General features: G+C 41.3%; 1 long non-coding RNA gene across 1 annotated transcript in view; it reads left to right on the top strand.

Annotated features, from left to right (window-relative positions):
• The window catches only part of LOC135479387 (uncharacterized), a 41,762-nt gene that overhangs the window by 11,514 nt on the left and 7,033 nt on the right, over positions 1–23,215 (top strand). Inside the window, exon 2 of the long non-coding RNA XR_010445848.1 lies at positions 8,952–9,091. This is a non-coding gene — a long non-coding RNA (uncharacterized LOC135479387). The remainder of the gene's footprint in view (positions 1–8,951; positions 9,092–23,215) is intronic.

Genomic DNA, 23,215 nt, shown 5'->3' on the forward strand with positions numbered 1-23,215 from the left:
ACACCCGTTTGGTAATATCAGGTAAACCAGAGCTCAGCTGAAACAGTTTAGCTTTCTCCACGCCACAGAATGTCGGTATGATGTATTAACCAGATGGCTTCGGGGTCACTAGCCCTGACAACCCCTCTTACATAATGATATCGTTTATAAAAATACAGGTAGCAACCCAATACCTTCGTGATATACACCCGATTAAGTTACATGCAATTTTGGAGCTGCGGAGAGTTATAGCCTGTGTGCGTGTATGAAAATGTATACGCAGTGATATGCACCTGTGTCTGCCCACATCGTATTGCATTTCCACCTGAACGCCATCCTGACTATACCTAATACAGGTGAGAAATTCAGCGTCGGAATCCACGGCCATTGTTTAACCATACATCCAATGAGATTGTGTATGCGGAGGCATAGAGAAGTCGTGTGACGTATGATAAAAGTCCCGTGACGTATGATAAAAGTCCTGTGACGTATGATAATAGTTAGAAGGTATACTGGCGCTTTTTATGTGCTGTAACACGAAAAAGCAAATGGAGAGGAAACTTGACAGGTGGCCGATGTGAGAGATGTTATATTGATGGAAAGTTTTCCAGTGCGGACATGGCCAGCCGTGTGAATATGTCAGGTCTTAATGAACACATGCCAAGTTATGGCTCTGCTAATCTTAATATATACCCTTTTTTGTTTTCTAAATACGCAATTAGCTATGTTGTCCGACCGTTCTGCACTAAGAACCACATCTTAATACAGAAACATTACTGGCATGTTTTTTATGGAGCCTTTGTATTTTGCCACCGTTTCTCGGAACGTATAAAACAGGTTAGTCAACATGTGAAGATACCAGAGTGAGTGGCAGGTGGACAGAGGGAGCTGTCAAGGTGCAGGCTAGCTATTACACTTACTCACACTACAAGAATGGCATTAAACCTGCCAGATAAATCACACGAATTTAGCTTAATTTCTCCCGTTGACATACAAATGCATGTGTATTTGGCAAATAATGTGAAAGGCCAAAATGGAAGCATACTTTTGACAAGGTTAATTCCCAAATACCGGTATATTGAGCTGCTGTGTGCATACATGCATGTGTAACGCAGGTTTAAAGAAAGCATACATGTTAGCACAATAGTTTCTAGATATGAAGTCAACTGTGTATTATGCGTTACAAATGCACATATGCACTTCTAAAAACTGTAATGATCTCATACATATACATATTAGCATATTGTCAAAATGTCAGGATTAACCTCTCAAAACTAAATATGATGCTTTTAATTTATGAAGCAGTTTTAAATATAGGGTGCCAAAAAAGAAACGAACAGGCGAATTCTACTTGATAAATCCTCTTTAGTTCAAAGTGGGATATTAATTTAAGAAGCTGTCATTTCCAGTTACACAACGACAAAGTTAGAAATGTCAGCAACCATGAAGTAAACAACAGAAGCTATATTTGTGACGGAAAAGCTTGCATGATACTTGACAGATCTCTCATAAGAGCTCCGCTGTATAACGTTGATTATAACCCAGTATTTCTCTGTGTTGAACATCTTTTGTATTCTCACAAACACCAGCTTCATACAGTAATATAATATACAGGTCTGATCGTTTGGAGAGGTATACCGTATCATCATGCAATGTCATTGTTAACGGCAATGACTGTTGAATAACGTTTGACCATAGGATTGTTAATCAGTTCCACACAAGTAAAATGCAGTTTTAGGGCACATACTGGAACTGTTTCAGTTTCTATGAAACATAACGGATTTCGTTAAGGGACGATGATTCTCATGTATTCTCAAAACTTCCAGTCTGGACGAATGAATAATTCGTTCATGGACATTGTGCAATCGTGACATGTTGTAGAATATTAATACATTGAATCTCCGATTAACGGATGAGCACAGATTTTCATTCTATATCATGTACACTACAGAGTCATGCTAAGAGGTAGAATGCCAAAGATAATTTCTTCTGCATAGGCTTCTTTTGCAACTTCTAACTTAATATCTCCACTGAATTTAGTACACAAAACTGAAACGTGAAGCTTTTAGCCGTTCTGTCTACGTCAGTTCTGGAGGAAAATCAGTTCTTGATATAATTGAATTTTTCTTCTCCTGCATAACCGGTTTACCTGCTTAAATATACCTCTACAGATCTCCAAATTTGCTCTGATTTATATTAGCCACATAGAAATATGCGTAAAACAGCCCCTTCGTGACGCCACAGCATCATTATATATGTGTGCTGTGTCTACGCTGGGATAGTCCATATACTCTCATACACACTGAGAGCCCTATACAAGCAATATTACAGGCCATATCCAGGCGACATTGAAGCAATTCTTCTCTTGGCCTATTTATACCTACGACTGGCCGGGTAATGCCCCTGTTGAATGACCCCGCTATTGTCCTGCTGAGAGGCAGCATAGCTGTTCTAGTGTTATAAGATAAACATTATTATCTGATATGGGACGCTTGTACAGCTCGACAAGGGACAGAAGCACATATTCTGATCTACTGGCTTACGCGTAACCTACATTTTACAGGTGATACTAGTAGCCGCTGATGCAAAAACTTCTTTCTAGCGCCTTTCAGATGATAGCCTTGGATGAGGGAACCATTCATGGGGGCACTTATATCATTATAAGACCAAGATAAGTTTCCATGAATGTATCAAAACTGGTTTTACATAGATAGCAATGTGCAGTGCGAAGATACACGGGGTTCGATAGATTTATTAGCTTATCCTTAGCGGCATACAGATACTAATTCATTCAGACTTTGGATTATTGACGTCAATTTGAATTCCGAGAGCTATAGTAAGGAGATATCGAGTTAAAAAGCTATATTTAGCCACCTTTTGTAATGAATCATTATTATGTTATCTTCACTCCGCTTATTTGAAGAAGGCGGTTACCATTTTGGCTCTAACATGATCTAAAAGTAAATTATTCACCGACAGTCAACTTATCGATCATTTATTTATTGAGATTAAACCATTTTATACAATTGCCAATGGGTACTCATATTTTGGAGAACATGAGTAGTGGCTGGTAATGGAATTACTTGTCTATAGAGAGAAGATTGGAGAACATGAGTGGTGGCTGGTAATGTAGTTACTTATCTATGGAGAGGAGAAGATTGGAGAACATGAGTAGTGGCCGGTAATGGAGTTACTTGTCTATGGAGAGGAGAAGATTGGAGAACATGAATAGTGGCTGGTAATGGAGTTACTTGTCTATGGAGAGGAGAAGATTGGAGAACATGAATAGTGGGTGGTAATGGAGTTACTTGTCTATAGAGAGGAGAAGATTGGAGAACATGAATAGTGGCCGGTAATGGAGTTACTTGTCTATAGAGAGGAGAAGACTGGAGAACATGAATAGTAGGTGGTAATGGAGTTACTTGTCTATAAAGAGGAGAAGACTGGAGAACATGAATAGTGGCCGGTAATGGAGTTACTTGTCTATAGAGAGGAGAAGATTGGAGAACATGAATAGTGGCCGGTAATGGAGTTACTTGTCTATAGAGAGAAGAAGATTGGAGAACATGAATAGTGGCCGGTAATGGAGTTACTTGTCTATAGAGAGGAGAAGATTGGAGAACATGAATAGTGGCCGGTAATGCAGTTACTTGTCTATAGAGAGGAGAAGATTGGAGAACATGAATAATGGCCGGTAATGCAGTTACTTGTCTATAGAGAGGAGAAGATTGGAGAACATGAATAGTGGGTGGTAATGGAGTTACTTGTCTATAGAGAGGAGAAGATTGGAGAACATGAATAGTGGGTGGTAATGGAGTTACTTGTCTATAGAGAGGAGAAGACTGGAGAACATGAATAATGGCCGGTAATGCAGTTACTTGTCTATAGAGAGAAGATTGGAGAACATGAATAGTGGCCGGTAATGCAGTTACTTGTCTATAGAGAGGAGAAGATTGGAGAACATGAATAATGGCCGGTAATGCAGTTACTTGTCTATGGAGAGGAGAAGATTGGAGAACATGAATAGTGGGTGGTAATGCAGTTACTTGTCTATAGAGAGGAGAAGATTGGACAACATGAATAGTGGGTGGTAATGCAGTTACTTCTCTATAGAGAGGAGAAGATTGGAGAACATGAATAATGGCCGGTAATGCAGTTACTTGTCTATAGAGAGGAGAAGATTGGAGAACATGAATAGTGGCCGGTAATGCAGTTACTTGTCTATAGAGAGGAGAAGATTGGAGAACATGAATAATGGCCGGTAATGCAGTTACTTGTCTATGGAGACGAGAAGATTGGAGAACATGAATAGTGGGTGGTAATGCAGTTACTTGTCTATAGAGAGGAGAAGATTGGAGAACATGAATAGTGGGTGGTAATGCAGTTACTTGTCTATAGAGAGGAGAAGATTGGAGAACATGAATAGTGGGTGGTAATGGAGTTACTTGTCTATAGAGAGGAGAAGACTGGAGAGCATGAATAGTGGGTGGTAATGCAGTTACTTGTCTATAAAGAGGAGAAGACTGGAGAACATGAATAGTGGGTGGTAATGGAGTTACTTGTCTATAGAGAGAAGAAGATTGGAGAAAATGAATAGTGGGTGGTAATGCAGTTACTTGTCTATAGAGAGGAGAAGATTGGAGAACATGAATAGTGGGTGGTAATGGAGTTACTTGTCTATAGAGAGGAGAAGATTGGAGAACATGAATAGTGGCCGGTAATGCAGTTACTTGTCTATAGAGAGGAGAAGATTGGAGAACATGAATAGTGGGTGGTAATAGAGTTACTTGTCTACAGACAGGAGAAGAGGAAATATACAATATAAAAGGCTACAGCATAGAGAGTAAAATCAGAACAGCAACGACAGTGTCATGTTAGGCAAGAGGTCACACACAACAGGCTTTTGTTCATCTGGGAAAATGGCAAAAAGACAGTTCAAATTAGTAAACCTCGCCAGACGGACTGCTGAAAACTGTATCTAAGAGTAGTCATATCCATATATTTGACTTTTAAAAAGCAGTTAAATGTTTGATGTTTGGCTTTATATGAACCATATACTGCCAGGTACTCTCAAATGACGTCAAATGACCTTTTTTCTTTATATTAACCTGCAGGCGAAATATTTCAGAACATTATTTAAGTAATTTTTTACCCGTGGGTAGCAAGAGCTATTTCAGCATAGAAAGCTGCATGTAGGATAGAAAAAACTTCTTGTGGCGTTAGGACACCTAGAAACCGGCTACATAAAGCCCATCATATAATTCAAACGTTGGAAGGCATTAAACCCTCTTAAGAAAATGTAAAAAATACCTTTTTTAGTTTTCTTTGACTTTAACTGACTTTACGCAGTACAGATGCTATCTTATTCTTCGGAAGGTATGGTTATGCTATAGCCATCCGGGTTATTCAAGGCGATGCATATACAGTTAGATATGGCGTGGGGATGTTAGATATATGAACCAACACGTAATTTGAATACTTGTTGAATTTACCCGCTTAGAACAATCTTTGCGTAACCATGGGAAACGGTGGACAGCTTCACCGTATATGACTGCGTCCAAATTTCTTACTCTATATACTTTCTTAGTTCTTTGGTAGTTTGTGTTGACCGTTTGTAGGCTATATAATTGATTGATACGACGCCTTAATTTTGAAATGACAAGCTATTCGCACTAGCAATCTAGGCGTCGAAACAGACATTCGTATACCAGCCGTCAACAATATGGGCGTTATAGGTCTTAATATTGTATGATCACCAAAGTGTACTAGTCTGATGTGATATTCTAGACCGATTTCCACAAAACCATTTCTGACTTAGGTAAAATTTTCAAATACCATTATCTCACATTATTTGTGGGCTATGGGAATTCAAATTTTCACGACCTCATCTTCTGTTATCCTAAAACATGATTTGAAATTTCATCTTCCGGCACTGAAAATTGAAAAGTGTAGCAACGTTTCATAATTTGACTTAAGTCAGAAACTGACTTTGTGAGTGTATCCTTTACACTATACTGATAATGGTCTATACTGATAATGGGACAAATTGTACCAAATTCTTTCCCGGTTTGTGCAAAGAAAAGAACTTCTTGTTTTTCTGATTTGTGAAAGTTAGTGTTGAGAAAAAAATAGCACCCTTTCGTACTTTGCATGGTTCGTATAATTCCAGAATTGCCGTTGCTTTAGGAAATAATCACTGATGTACCGTTGTCATTTGTGAGAACGGGTAGGACTGGTCATTGAACTAGCCTACAGTGGACACAAGTTAATTACGGTGTGCGACGCAAATGTTCCAGTTTTTTTTTATAGGAGTGGCTAAATGCCGGTTCGTGCACCTGTTGGTATGTCCTTGTATAAACTGTGCCTGGGTATTCTTGGGAGCAGTGGGGTCTCTGACATCCCAGCAGGTGGATACATACCCGATTCATCGTTTCTAACACCACTTTCTTATGGTTCTATAATTGAGACTAACTTAAGCCTTAGATACCATCTCCTTGTCCCGCATTTTCTCTTCTGTGTTCATTGCTGCTGTCACGAGCACAGACTTGGCGTCAATGTTTTCTTGGTGAAAAAAATGTTTAGAAAAACTTCGATTGAGTGTGTCCGGTATGAACCCTGTCTATCATTGACAGGAAATGTCTGGGTTTTGGGAATGCGTCTAAGCTGGGACATTTGTTGGTAAGATTATGGTGATAAGCTTCTTCCATATGATATGCATAAAATTGGATCAGTTGTCATGTATACAGAAGAACTGAAGGTACCGCGCCCTCTCTTGTTAATTCGCTATAAAAAAAACCTGTCTTGTTTTCACACTCGGACGCATATACGCACCACCGGCCTAATTACCGCTCAGTAATATGCGAGAGGGTGACAATTGACACCGTATGCGACAGAACTCTATTCACACCCACAAGAAGCCTTCTTCACACGTGTTATGTGCCCACAGGCCAGCGTGACTGTCACAGGGGTAAATTGTTTTTCTTTTCTCCTTTTCACATACATACCTTTTAATCGAAATATGAGCTTTTATCAATATTCGACTGCTTAAAAGTATGTTGTTTTATGATAACAAATATCTCTGTTATCATTCCTACATTATTCTGGAGTTGTTAATAGAATACAGGTAGTTAGAATCAAGGGAATGCTTTGTCTGAAGGTGTAAAGATGCACAGAAATCAAATGTCTCCTGAGAACAAGGGTTCAGTATTATAGCAGAGATACATGTGCGGTTGAGTCGCTTGTTTTCCTCCCATGTTCTCCCTCTCCACGGACAAACACAATTCACTTCAGTGATTCCTGTAAACACAGCGATTTTCACGAGTATTTCTAAGGCGGATATATACGTATTCGGACGATGAAATGGTTGTGATTTTTCAAAGCAAGTCTAGCGTGATTTTGTGCCACAGCATATAATTTATTGATTCATCTAACGTTCATAGATAAGAAAAAGACAAGATATACCCAGGATAAGGCAGCCCTAAATACTGAGCACTGGCACACTAAGGACAGCCTAGCCAGCAATAAGAGAAAAGTTTTTGCCATTTCTGTGTACGCTCTTTTACGGTCGACTAGACTAATGTATTCATACAGCCGCCAGCACTAAACATATCTTGAAATCCGCCATTGCAATAAATTAAAGCTACTGGAGTAGAGTCGGCGTAAAGATAGAATAGTTTGATTATCACAATGAGTCTAAGCCTAGGCTCGGGTAATTGTCACTTAGTGACGGCCCGGGGCCTGAGCAGAAGTGACAGCCGGTAAACACCACACAGAACAACCCTCGGTATTATTCACACAACTTGCAGTCGGCTGATAACCCAGCTGAGGTGAGATAAATGATTCAAATTATTCCAGTCTGATGGCGTGAAATGCGATTTAAAATATTTACATGTAGTCGCATTAAATGTTACAGAACTGGCTCAGAATCATTATTCACCTTAGGTATCCACTTGTATTATAGCTTAAAGGAGCCTCTATGTGGTAGCAAAAATAACGTTACTTTCTATAGTATTAAAATAAGCTACTGTGTATATAGAAGCTAAATTGAGGCTAGGCTGCATAGAGGTTAAAATAACGTTACTTTCTACAGTATTAACATAAGCTACTCTGTATATAGATGCCGAACTGAGGCCGCGCGGCATAGAGGCTAAAATAACGTTACTTTCTTCTTTAGTAAGTTTTGTGAAAGTGGCCCCTGCAAAGTACACTCTACAAAGTCCAGTTGTCTAAAAGTCTGTTAGTAGTAAAGACCGGTATTAGCTTTAGTTTGGACTAGTCCCAATCGTTTCGTATTAAAACAACACTGGTATATAGATTTAAACCTGCCTTAAATTTGATTACACTTTTGAAAAAAACGCATGCTAATCTGTGCAGTAGCTAAACAATGTTAGTCCGTGCAAAAGCTAAAATAACGTTACTTTGCTAAAATAACGTTTCCATGTACAGTGGTTTGAACAACGTTAGTCAGTGTCAGTAGCTAACATAACTTTATTTTCTGCAGTAGAATATTATTACATTTTCTGTAGTAAATACAGTAACTTTACTTCGTACAATAGCTAATCTGTACAGTAACTCTTAACGTTACTTTGTGCAGTAGCTAAAATAACTCTAGTAATTTTCCTTTATCCACAGCTAGGCGTTAAAGTATTACGTAGACAGGTTAGCAGCACGACTTTTATCCATTAAAACGTTTAAGACAGTGAAACAAAATGCTAAAATGTCGTAATAAATGGAAACATGCGTGCCAACTGATTCGGTTTTTATGGTTCCCATAATGCCACCAGCATCAGTGCATCAGTACCGTTTGTCATGAATCACATGTTAGATGTGGTAAATGTTAACAACGTATGAAGTGTAAAAAAACGTATATATTGTAGTAAAACAACTAAGCGTGTACTTTACTCTCAAAACACTCTGGCACATATTATTTTTGTTTTTGTTGTTAATGACCTCTGTTCTTCTTTATTTTTTAGCACGCTGTGGATGATTTGCAGGTGCATAGTTAGAAGTGTCAAGGATTCGTGGAGTGTGTAAGATGTAGCACGTGCCAGGCTGGGAGATGTGTTATCTGACGTAGTTATCCTTCTGCCCTCAGGATCAGCTCACTCTAACGGTAACATGAAATGACAGACATTCCCAGTTTAAACTTTTTAAAATTCTATTTGAAGTACTTATTGTATGTTATTACGATGACATAGCGCCAAATACATCCTCTTAAATCCGTAGCAATAATGGCCTCAAGATGATTTTTGCTGTTTTTTGGGTTTTTTTTTACAATATTGCTGTTCCTTTTATACACCTACCGATATTAGTTCCGCAAACTTATATTCCATTGTTCAATCGGGGGCCTTCTGATAGAGAGGGGTAAGCACGCCAGCGCGGCGAAATGACCCAGAAGCCTCCCACCAATGCGGTCGCTGTGAGTTCAAGTCCAGCTCATGCCGACTTCCTCTCCAGCCGTACATGGGAAGGTCAACCAGCAACTGGCGCATGGTCGTGGGTTTCCCCAGGTATCTGCCCGGTTTCCTCCCACCATAATGCTGACCGCCATCGTATAAGTGAAATATTCTTGAGTACGGCCTAAAACACCAATCAAATAAATAAATAAACAATTATTCAAACCCATCTTCGTACTCCATTTGAGAGAGCAAAATTTTTAAAAACGAACATACAAGCACTTGAAACGACTATTAACCAAGACCAAATTCAGTTCGAACTCTACCTATATACTGGTATATAAATACCAGTCGAGTTGTAACCTTTGCTGACGAATATAAACTATATGAAAGCAACATTGGCCGGCATCTGCGTGCTATACGAAGACATATTTACTTAATCATTCATCAAAACTACCAAATTTTGTCAGTTTTATTTCACTTGCAGTACAAATGAATTGTCACATGGACTACACTTGGGCATCACACGGACCGCCAAATATTAGTGGTGTTATAAGAAGGTCGTCAAACGTCATACATGTCAGTTGACTAAGAGATGCCCTTGGGCTAATAGATCTTGACACTTATCACGTGAAGACATTTCAGGACATTGCCCCACATCCAAACCCAGCAAACTTTTCCCCATCCCGATAAATTAAACATTTAGCGATGTAAAGGGGCAAATATGTGAAATATGGCGAGTTGTTTTTTTTTTTACCATTTGTGTGTTTCGTTATGTTGGCAGTCCACACCAACTTTCTGATTGCCCTTCACCGTTTCCGAATGACGTTTGCATTAAAGCATCGCGTTTTTTTTCAAATAGACATGCGGTTGACGGTTGTCGAAAGTTATAGGCTATATTGTGAAGGTAGGATGTAATATAACAGTATCTAAGTAACATCAACGAAAGCTAGTGATAGAATCGCTGACGAGAGGATGAAATGTCACAATTTCTAGTTAAAACTTTGATGTTTGATGGAATTGATAGAAATTGACTGTATGCTTGGTAAAAATAAACCCTGTGCAATTGAAATGGGACTATGTCTTCAAGACACAAACACATAATGTAGGTTAAAATCCTAATACGATTTGTTTGGGCCACTGAGGAAAGGTGTCTAATGGCCTACATTCTTGGACATCTACATAAGAAGTGTTTTTTGTCCTGGCCCAGGCTAAGATGCAGACCATTCGTTAATGAACAGTGGGCTGTAGACCGTGTAACTACTCAGTGCCATATATTGTTACCATTCCTCTTTGCGCTGTTATCAGGTCTATGCTTTTTTAAAAGTCACCAATGAAGAGGTCATATGAAGATAAGTATTTTCATGTGTTATATTGCGTGCAACATACTCAACGGTTTAACGAGCCCTGTTACGAATTTGAGTAAGGGTAAAAGAGCGCGTGGATCGCGTGGATGTTATAATAAATTTTAAAACAGTTTTATGACTTTTGTTAAAGAAAAGTTTTCTTTATGATATGAATTGAAAGTGCAAGTTGACAAAGTACGGTTTTGTCACTACTGAGTATTCACTTTATTTACATGCGCATGTAAATAATTAAATTTCCTGATACGTGAATAGTGGCCAGAGTAAATGTGAAAAGTGGCCAGAGTAAATGTGAATAGTGGCCAGAGTAAATGTGAATAGTGGCCAGAGTAAATGACAGTTGTCTGTAAACGCACAGCATTTAGCATGGCGCATAGTGAATAGTGGCCAGAGTAAATGACAGTTGTGTGTATACGCACAGCATTTAGCATGGCGCATAGTGAATAGAGAATAGGCATTGACTACAAGGCTCACAAATCCACCAACACGTTTTCTCAGTCTGGAAATACACACGTCACGGTTGAACTATTTCTTTTTGCACTCTGGGCTGCTGCCAAATAAAGCCTAGGGACACGGGCAGGTTGATGAATGGAACTAACACTGACATGATTGAATTTGCCTTACATAAATAGCCTATTTTCATACTCGCCATGGTTAAGTGCATCTCTATGACATGTCATTTTATTTATCTTTTCTCCATTGTTCCACGTGACCGAATAAATCTTCTTTATAACTCAGGAGAAAATATGAATCCAGTGTTGAGCGTCGTAACTGTGTAGCTGGTAATGTGACAGCGTTGAGCGTGGTAACTGTGTAGCTGGTAATGTGACAGCGTTGACCGTGGTAATTGTGTAGCTGGTAATGTGACAGTATTGAGCCTGGCGATTGTGTAGCTGGTAATGTGACAGCGTTGAGCGTCGTAACTGTGTAGCTGGTAATGTGACAGTGTTGAGCGTCGTAACTGTGTAGCTGGTAATGTGACAGTGTTGAGCGTCGTAACTGTGTAGCTGGTAATGTGACAGCGTTGAGCGTCGTAACTGTGTAGCTGGTAATGTGACAGTGTTGAGCGTGGTAACTGTGTAGCTGGTAATGTGACAGTGTTGAGCGTCGTAACTGTGTAGCTGGTAATGTGACAGCGTTGAGCGTGGTAACTGTGTAGCTGGTAATGTGACAGCGTTGACCGTGGTAATTGTGTAGCTGGTAAGGTGACAGCGTTGAGCGTGGAAAACTGTGTAGCTGGTAATGTGACAGTGTTGAGCGTGGTAACTGTGTAGCTGGTAATGTGACAGCGTTGACCGTGGTAACTGTGTAGCTGGTAATGTGACAGCGTTGAGCGTGGTAACTGTGTAGGTGGTAATGTGACAGCGTTGAGCGTGGTAACTGTGTAGCTGGTAATGTGACAGCGTTGAGCGTGGTAACTGTGTAGCTGGTAATGTGACAGCGTTGAGCGTGGTAATTGTGTAGCTGGTAATGTGACAGTGTTGAGCGTGGTAACTGTGTAGCTGGTAATGTGACAGCGTTGAGCGTGATAATTGTGTTGCTGGTAATGTGACAGCGTTGAGCGTGGTAATTGTGTAGCTGGTAATGTGACAGCGTTGAGCGTGGTAATTGTGTAACTGATAATGTGACAGCGTTGAGCGTGGTAATTGTGTAGCTGGTAATGTGACAGCATTGAGCGTGGTAATTGTGTAGCTGGTAATGTGACAGTATTGAGCCTGGCGATTGTGTTGCTGGTAATGTGACAGTGTTGAGCTCGGTGATTATGTAGCTGGTAATGTGACAGTGCTGAGCCTGGCGATTGTGTAGCTGGTAATGTGACAGCGTTGAGCGTGGTAATTGTGTAGCTGGTAATGTGACAGTGTTGAGCGTGGTAATTGTGTAGCTGGTAATGTGACAGTGGTGAGCGTGGTAATTGTGTAGCTGGTAATGTGACAGTATTGAGCCTGGCGATTGTGTTGCTGGTAATGTGACAGTGTTGAGCTCGGTGATTATGTAGCTGGTAATGTGACAGTGCTGAGCCTGGCGATTGTGTAGCTGGTAATGTGACAGCGTTGAGCGTGGTAATTGTGTAGGTGGTAATGTGACAGCGTTGAGCGTGGTAATTGTGTAGCTGGTAATGTGACAGCGTTGAGCGTGGTAACTGTGTAGCTGGTAATGTGACAGCGTTGAGCGTGGTAATTGTGTAGCTGGTAATGTGACAGCGTTGAGCGTCGTAATTGTGTAGCTGGTAATGTGACAGTGTTGAGCGTGGTGATTGTTAACTGGTAATGTGACAGTGTTGAGCGTGGTGATTGTTAACTGGTAATGTGACCGTGTTCAGCGTGGTGATTGTGTAGCTGGTAATGTGACAGCGTTGAGCGTGGTAATTGTGTAGCTGGTAATGTGACAGCGCTGAGCGTGGTGATTGTGTAGCTGGTAATGTGACAGCGTTGAGCGTGGTAATTGTGTAGCTGGTAATGTGACAGTGTTGAGCGTCGTAACTGTGTAGCTGGTAATGTGACAGTGTTGAGCGTCGTAACTGTGTAGCTGGTAATGTGACAGCGTTGAGCGTCGTAACTGTGTAGCTGGTAATGTGACAGCGTTGAGCGTCGTAACTGTGTAGCTGGTAATGTGACAGCGTTGAGCGTCGTAACTGTGTAGCTGGTAATGTGACAGCGTTGAGCGTCGTAACTGTGTAGCTGGTAATGTGACAGTATTGAGCCGGGCGATTGTGTTGCTGGTAATGTGACAGTGTTGAGCGTGGTAATTGTGTAGCTGGTAATGTGACAGCGTTGAGCGTGGTAACTGTGTAGCTGGTAATGTGACAGCGTTGAGCGTGGTAATTGTGTAGCTGGTAATGTGACAGTGTTGACCGTGGTAATTGTGTAGCTGGTAATGTGACAGCGTTGAGCGTGGTAATTGTGTAGCTGATAATGTGACAGTATTGAGCCTGGCGATTGTGTTGCTGGTAATGTGACAGTGCTGAGCCTGGCGATTGTGTTGCTGGTAATGTGACAGTGTTGAGCTCGGTGATTATGTAACTGGTAATGTGACAGTGCTGAGCCTGGCGATTGTGTTGCTGGTAATGTGACAGCGTTGAGCGTGGTGATTGTGTAGCTGGTAATGTGACAGTTTTGAGCTCGATGGTTGTGTAGCTGGTAATGTGACAGTGGTGAGTCTGGTGATTGTGTAGCTGGTAATGTGACAGTGTTAAGCCTGATGATTGTTTAACTGGTAACGTGACAGTGTTCAGCCTTGTGATTGTCTAACTGGTTATATCACAGTGTTGAGCCTAATGATTGTGTAGCTGGTTATGTCACAGTGTTGAGCCTGATGATTGTGTAGGTGGTAATGTGACATTGTTGAGCCTCGTGATTGTGTAGCTAGTAATGTGACAGTGTTGAGCGTGGTGATTGTTAACTGGTAATGTGACAGTGTTGAGCGTGGTGATTGTTAACTGGTAATGTGACCGTGTTCAGCGTGGTGATTGTGTAACTAGTAATGTGACAGTGTTGACTCTGATGATTGTGTAGCTGGTAATGTGGCAGTGTTGAGCGTGGTGATTGTTAACTAGTAATGTGACAGTGTTGAGAGAGGCAGTTGTGTACCTGGTAATGTAACAGTCTTGAATGTGGTGATTATGTAGCTAGTAATGTGATATTCTTGAGCGAATCGATTATGTAACTGGCATTGTGACAGTATGTGTGTATGTGTGTATGTATGTGTGTATATATGGATGCCTGTATGTATATATGTATGCTTGGGATTTTGAGTCAATTGTTCTTTGTAATGAGAATGTGTAATAATCAGTGTTGTGCGTGGTTATTGTGTAGGTTGTGGCACGCGTGTTGATTTGTAGCACGCAGTGTGACAGTGTTGAGTGAGCATATTGTGTATAATCTGCCTGTATTGACTGCGATGATTGTGTAGCTAAGACTGTAACACAATTGAATATTTTGATTTTGTAGTTTGTGGTGTGACAGTAGTGAGCGTGGTGATTGTGTAGAACGTAGTGTCACCATCGATAGATCACGAGAATAACGTTTCGGTAGAAAGAAAGTACACTTTTGTCTCCGAAAACAATATCAATGGTGCTGCAGAGTTAGTGTGCACAACGGAACAGAGGGCTAAGGGGACATAATCTACCATAGTTTGCAAACCAGCGTGGCTCTTAAACTACAGAAACAGCACAAATTGTGCTCATACCTTCGTTAAATAAACGAGGCACACAACATCTCATATAAGTTGCGTGTCCCTTTGCTTCCTTCACCTGTGTCACCTGTACCTGTACACCATTAACAAGACAACTGTCCTGTTTTCACCTGCATATGTACTTTTATTGGTAGAGAAAGTTGTTGTGAGCGAGGTATACTGGTTGGCTGTGTTGATAGAGGCAAGTAAAGCCTCGTGGGGGTTATTAGTTCTGCATCTGATCGCAAGTTATAGGTATACTGTGAAGTGACTTGCCTTCTCAATGCTTCAACAACCACTGACACCTGCCTATAAGGCCATAAGTAAAGACTGCCAGAACTATTCACCGTACAAATATATATGTGGCAGCTACTGGTGAAAACGTCAATTATTTGGTCTACGAACCGTGACGATGGACGTGCCTGGCTGTCAAGCGTTCTGCTTATAGCACGGGCATCTGACAAGGAACCACTTTGGCTCGGGCCCTTTAATCACTGCCAACGCTCATGTTTTCTTCCGCTGACATACTTTATACGAATTTAGTAATGTGAAAAACTTATACTGTTCGTTTAGGTGTATTGACTATCATACTGGAAAACGGCTGCAAATGGACTATCCCGAAACAACTCACTGTTTAGATGTTCGTTAGCATCATCGAAGTATTTACATTATAGGGTCACACTGCACGTTTTGCCTTAGAACCCCTTGACGTCACAGTTCATTCACCACTTCAAAACGCGTCCACAAGACCGTCTGTTAAGCGCGCTTCAGCAAAAAGGGGGAAAAAAACGAATTCACGACACGCCTACTAAGCTGACTGTTAGTATTGTAGTTGTCATTGTAGGGGAAACTCTGATCAGGTGTACGGAAAACACGTCAATAGTAATGACCGAGGGCCAATTGTGATATGATGGATGACCAGGACATTGAGAGTTTCTGCTCATCTAAGCAGCACAAGCTACATTGTGTTCGTGACACGAGGCCCTGTATGGCTTCAAGCATAGCTGATCTCGCTGTCTAAAAAACAGGTTTTAACCACCCCCAAGTCTTCACACTAACTGATTTCGAACAGAGCTAAAGTGCAATTTAAACGATTTAAAATGCACGGACATTTGACGCATGGGAAAACAGCTATTATTGCACAGCGATTGTTGTTTAAGCACAGGTTCTGCCTAAAGTAGAGTATGAAATGTGCATAGAAAATGTCTTCCGTGGATAACGATATTTAAAAAAAAAACAAAAAAACAAAAAAAAAAACACGCACCTAATCTTTGCCTACATTTTTCATATTTACGTGAAAAATATAAGCCAAAAGTGATTCAGTTCAGTTTCAGTTTGAGTCTACTTTCACCAGGACGTACCACGCCATACGTCGTCCACTACTGTATATCACCGTTAATGTTCAAACGGTGATATATAGTTCCCACATTCACTGGATTTTAAGAAAACAGTTTTGTTGTAGTTTCACACCATCATCGCTACAGGGTAAGAAATCTTTGTGACCATATTGGAATCTTTGTCTGATAACTCATGTAGCCAGCAGAGCCCTCATAACCCTATGGTTCATTTTCTACGCATTTTAAAGGAATACCTACACTTATTGGAAATCACATGGATCTTACATATATTGGCTATATGAAATGCCGCTTACCCCACATACAGCGGAAGAATACAATAAGTATCATCGAATTCATCCTACCGGCACGACAACTAGATGTATTAAAGTTGACTGCCAATTAACTTTAGACAGTTGATATAATTTTCAGTCAAATACGGATTGAACACCTCGAAAGTTATGTTATCCCATACTTTGATACTGTTTACCATACGCTCCTTAAACTGATGGCCGCCTCTTTCATGAGAGCCCCAGACATGATTTGTAAAGCACTGATTTTGAAAATGGGTGATAACAAGGCTATAAACGTGGATTATGATTAATGGTTTGGCTGCGTTTAAACGACTTTAGCTTTTACAGACAGTCGATGCGAGGAGGAAGGGGCGGGTGGATTGCTGATCAGTGAGGAGAAACCGATGCCCGTCGCCCGATTATCCAAACGTTCAAGAAAACACGCCTGCCTCCAGGCGTCCACACCCAGTACAACGGGGACATTAGCAAACTGCACTGCAGCTTTACACAAATTGCCATCAGGTTGATATCAGGCTGCCGTTGCCGAAATAATGGATGTCCTGTGTGTGTATCAGTTGCGAGTGCTGTAGGGTCTGTATGATTGATAACCCATGACAAATCACCGTAGCTGGAGACAGCTTCGGCAGCCCCTCTAACCCTCATATGACTGACACAGAGCCCTGACCGCCATTACACTGCGCTGACCACTATTGCATCTCCGTCTTCCTTACCTTATGGATGCACTAAATATTATAATACCCCACATCTGTCTCCAAATCCATTGTAAAAGATCAAATATCTATTCAATATTTAAAACATACATTCAGAATTTCAATGTTTTTTTCCTTCTTTGCGTAAACTATTTATTGAGTGAAATGTTTTTAATTTAACTATGGTTTGGTCATACCTCGACGATGTCCACTTCTTCTACGCTGTATAAAAAATTATCAACAGACAACTGGGTGCACTTTTGCAAAACTTCGTCAATCATTTCTTCGTATTCCTCGTAAATCATCCGACTTTATGGCGCTATAACGTAAACAACGTCATTGATGCAAAACAGTTGCGAGAAATTCAGATTATAGAGATTTGACCCAGGAGATCTGCCCCAGGACCAATCCCTTGCTTTCTGCTTATGACTGTCACAGTTGTACAAAAGCTAACGTGTATGAAATAAATAGCTGAAAAAATGCTTGAAACCTTGAATTAGTTTAAATGTACCATGAAACTGAACAGGATCAGCATATGTTGAAAAACGTTTATTGCAGATTCGAATACGTACTGGAAACCAAATATGATTAGATATATATATGGTTAGGTATATATGTGATGAACACCTTGGAAAGATTATGCGAAGCAAGCTCAGTGTGTGCTGTGAATTTTAGGCAGATTTCATACCTGGTTGTAACTTGAATGGATCAAGGACAGGTTCCGCATGTGCTAAACGGTTAAAAAAAAAATAGCGGAAAGGTCTAGTATATGCTGGAAAATGTTATGTATAGAGCTCAATTTAAACGTGTGCTAAGCATAGGAGAGGATTGTAAGAAGGGACAGTATGTACTGGAAACAATACTGAAAGTGGCAAGAAGGTGCATTGAAGAGATTGCGAGAAGGTTCAGTGTTTGAAAGAAATCCAATAGGATGACGAGAGGGTTCTGGGATTGACACGAATCCAGCTGGATGACAAGAAGGTTCAGTATTAGGAACCTGGTAAAATCACGACAAGGCTCAGTACTAGGTATCTGGTAGGATCACGACAAGGTTCAGTAATAGGTACCTGGTAGGGTAACGACAAGGTTCAGTAATGGGTACCTGGTAGGGTAACGACAAGGTTCAGTAATAGGTACCTGGTAGGATCACGACAAGGCTCAGTACTAGGTATCTGGTAGGATCACGGCAGGGTTCAGTATTAGGTACCTGGTAGGGTAACGACAAGGTTCAGTACTAGGTACCTGGTAGGATCACGACAAGGTTCAGTAATAGGTAACTGGTAGGGTAACGACAAGGTTCAGTAATAGGTATCTGGTAGGATCACGACAAGGCTCAGTACTAGGTATCTGGTAGGATCACGACAAGGTTCAGTACCAGATGTCTGGTAGGATCACGACAAGGTTCAGTACCAGGTGTCTGGTAGGATCACGACAAGGTTCAGTACCAGGTGTCTGGTTGGATCACGACAAGGTTCAGTACCAGGTGTCTGGTAGGATCACGACAAGGTTCAGTAATAGGTATCTGGTAGGATCACGACAAGGTTCAGTACTAGGTACCTGGTAGGATCACGCCAGGGTTCAGTACTAGGTATCTGGTAGGGTAACGACAAGGTTCAGTACTAGGTACCTGGTAGGATCACGACAAGGTTCAGTAATAGGTACCTGGTAGGATCACGACAAGGTTCAGTAATAGGTACCTGGTAGGGTAACGACAAGGTTCAGTAATAGGTATCTGGTAGGATCACGACAAGGTTCAGTAATAGGTACCTGGTAGGATCAGGACAAGGCTCAGTACTAGGTATCTGGTAGGATCACGTCCGGGTTCAGAACTAGGTACCTGCTAGGATCACGACAAAGTTCAGCACTGGTATTATAGTGGGAAGGTCCATCCAGTATAAAGTTGAAAACCATGACAAGTTTCAATATGTCTTCATAAAGCCTACTGGGATCGTTGATAGCGTTTTCGTGTACTGATAACTTTTTGGATGATGTCCAAGTACATTGTGTGTCGAAAATAACACAGGATCGTGCGAATGGTAATATTGGGCTGAAAACAATATTTTGGGCCTGAACTGGAAACCGATGGTGTGATGAATGTCTCAGAATACCTGGGCTGGAAATCTGTAGTTTTCTGGAGAATAGAATCATGCATGTTCTCAAGTAGTCTCATGCAGTAACAGATGAAGCGAAGGCTGGATAGACCTCCTGAACGGTCTAAAAGATCAAATCTGTCGGGGTACCTGTGCAGTCTCACGGGAACATACGAACATAGGCCTATTGACTGTAAACAAGGGAATTCGCTACCCGTTATCAACTTTTATGAGGCTCGGTTTACGACATTGTCACCAGTTATAGCTATAGAGCGTAAACGTGTAGGCTAACATATAGACCTATATTCAGATCAAACAAAGTCTGTGCCAAGTGTGGTTTGGCCCCTTTGTGTGTTGAGGTTAAATGTGGCCATAAATGATGGTTAAAGTGTATAACAGCAAAGCGGATATCCGGACAGCTTGTCTCCACTGACCCTGATTCCCGACGATATATTGACCCAGTACGAATACACAGAGTGCGCAAGAAGAGGAAGTCTTCAGGCCAAAACAGTGCTTTAGATTCCCATAGGTTTACTCACCTCAGTATATGTTTTCTCCAACCCTGGTATGCTTGTTTATATCCGGCATTGTTATATCCCATGTAAAAATGGGAATGACATGTTACGAATTGCAGTGTAAATTTGTCTGATTTACGCGGGTCGAGGAAAGGATATCGTATGTTAAAATGGCAGAAACGTAGTCTGCTGTTCGATCAAAAGGTTGACAAAAACATAATGTATGTTTATAGTCAAATAAATTGAGGAGATAATTGGAGCTTTTGCAAAACACCTTGACAAACATCAGACTGGCATAGGTATATGACCGATTATACCGTACTATCTAAGCGGACAGCGGTCAAGGTTTTGTGTGAGAATGGGCTCGGTCACAGCTAACATTTCTAGGTTAAATATGGTCAAATTCTTTATATTCAGATCCGCCATACACTAGTAGTTCGGAGAGGCAGTCTGCTAAGGAGAAGTTTGGCGTCGTGTCAGTTCTAGTTGTCAACTCTGCTTGATAAACAGTGTGTCACAAGCAGTGGTTCACACACGCATCTTTGATTTACGCTTCGCACTGATCATAAACCACAGGTTTATATGACAGTTCGAAAAGCAAATATTATAGAGGCTTGCAGGCCGGAGGTTTTCTTTAAACATGTGTCCACTTTGTTGTGTGTTTAAGATTAAACATAAGAGTAATATGAATCGGCCAGGTGCTGTGGATAGCCCGATTCTAAGCGAGTGGCACCCTAAGTGACCCTCTCGATTCATTTCAATGCCTAGGTGTCAAAATATAAAATATACTTCCATTCATGTTCCGGGGGTAAGTGCCATCCTGTATACAAACTCGGACAGAAGAGGTCGCCTTGTGGCACACCTTTTTATGTAGGTATGTAGAAAGGCTTGAGGAATAACCGCAGGGTATGTGCCCACGTGGCCCCGACGAAGACACAGACATGTGAATTCGGGAGATCACGAGGCCGTAGCAGGCAAAGCAAGCGCGGAGAAAGTCGCTGACGCAATCGTTTTTTACTCATACAATTCATGTTGCAGTACATCTTAACACACGATATGACTATTCCGAAGATGTATGTCTGGTGTCAGATGTTGTTCTTACAAAAACGTTCACGTACGTCATCTTAAAGAACAGGCGTTAGAAAACAACTACTTTCTAAACTCGGGTGATATATTAATTAGAATGTCTAATTAAGCCAATTCAATGTGTCAGGTAAAAGTCATACTGTGAAATAGATTAAATATTGGCATTCCCACTGAGAACATTGCTGGGAACAACATGCCGAGAATGCCGAAAAATACCATAGTCATACACGGATTTCAACGGTCAGTCCTTGCCAGTGGCGGGTATTATTTCTACGAACAAATGTACGAGAGCTCGGAGTAAACCACCGGCCTTTGGCAAGTTACTAATAAACTTTCCCGCCTGGGACGTACACATGTGAACGCCATATAAGTATAAGACTGGAAATAGCCACGCTAGTGTCGTCGACAGCTTAGTTATCTCCTCGCACTTATAACAGACTCTTATTTCATAAATATACTGCCAACATGGCGCCAGGCCTCATTCATCCTCCAAATCGAGACTATTATCTGCTACTGGTGTCTCCGACCACGTCAGTAAAGATACAGTAACATGGGTTAATTAAACCTACGTTTAATTAAACGTTTAACTTGAATACACACAAACCTTTTCCGAATCAAGTGACATAATTTAGGCACTTTAACCGAACATGCAGTCCTACGCTGTGGGTCAAATGTTTACTGGAACTAAGCTAATAAAATAACTATTTAACTGACATACACATGTATCCTTCTATATTCTTTGAAAATCTAAGTCATGCATTTTAGGACTTTTTCCTAAATCACCCGAAAACTGTGACCAGAGAAAAAATAATCGGTCATGCAATAAAATCGTTTCGTGTATCTTAGTGTTGTGATGAATGCTCTCTAAAGTAGCAGCACAACGACTTGGTAACCAAAGGGAAGTAACTCTAAACGTAGAATTTCGGTTAGTGTCATGGTGTGCGCTTATCGGTGAATCTGTCATGTAAGAATCAATTAAAGCTGACTCATTTGTGGCGTTAATAGGGTGTACGGGAGACCGGGTGTTACATGGCCTGTGTTGCTTACTGATTGGGTCACCACCGGCTGCCGCTGGGCCACACGCATGAGAACAAGGGACAAAGAATACACAGCATGGGAACAATGATCTCAGGTTTCCAGACGTTCTTCTTTAGGTCCTCTTTACCCGCAGATAATGTTTCTTTATTGTGGAACTGCAAAAGGCCTGTTATCGTACTTGGTTGCTTCTTCATGCCTCCCAAAACCCGACTATATGCCTCCATGTAGATAAATATCACTGACTTTCCCGCCAGATAAGAGAGCTGCAACGATAACGTATTAGATTAGAACAGACCGTTGTGGTTGAAAGCAGCGATTGCAGCCGGGTTATCTGCCCCATATACGTGTACCAGACTGCCAGGTTCATTCAATCAGTATACTTCATTACCCAGGTATACAACGATAGAAACGTAATAACAGATAACATTCGTGCAATCCATGGGCTATACCCTGGTGGTATGAATATAGTCTTGCAGGGATGGTACACATCATATCCACGATATCACGGTACTGAGAGGTTCTCAGTCGTGCCGCGCTGTTCAGAAAGTAACCTTACCACTCAGTACTGCACACAGAACCGTGTAGATAGAGCGGCTGCTGCCCAGAACAGCACACTACCGTTCAGAAAGAACGGCTACTGTTCAGTACTGTACAAAGTACGGTTACTGCTTAGTATCGCTCACGGCAGTGCTTATAAAGCACGGTTACTCTTCAGTATATATCTCACGATAGTGCTCAGAAAGTTCGATTGCTGCTCAGAAAGTTCGATTGCTGCTCAGTACCGCTCACCGTAGTTCTCAGAAAGCATGGTCGCTGCTCAGTACTGTACACGGTAGTGCTCAGAAAGTACGGTTGCTGCTCGGTATGTCTTATGATAGTGCTCAGAATGTACGGTCTTTGCTCAGTACCGCTCACAGCAGTCCTCAGAAAGCATGGTAGAGTTGCTGCTCAGTGCTGCACACGGTAGTGCTCAGAAAGCATGGTAGAGTTGCTGCTCAGTGCTGCACACGGTAGTGCTCAGAAAGCATGGTAGAGTTGCTGCTCAGTGCTGCACACGGTAGTGCTCAGAAAGCATGGTAGAGTTGCTGCTCAGTGCTGCACACGGTAGTGCTCAGAAAGCATGGTAGAGTTGCTGCTCAGTGCTGCACACGGTAGTGCTCAGAAAGCATGGTAGAGTTGCTGCTCAGTGCTGCACACGGTAGTGCTCAGAAAGCATGGTAGAGTTGCTGCTCAGTGCTGCA

This window comes from Liolophura sinensis, chromosome 1 (genome assembly GCF_032854445.1).
Source record: "Liolophura sinensis isolate JHLJ2023 chromosome 1, CUHK_Ljap_v2, whole genome shotgun sequence".
Taxonomy (NCBI): Eukaryota; Metazoa; Mollusca; class Polyplacophora; order Chitonida; family Chitonidae; genus Liolophura; species Liolophura sinensis.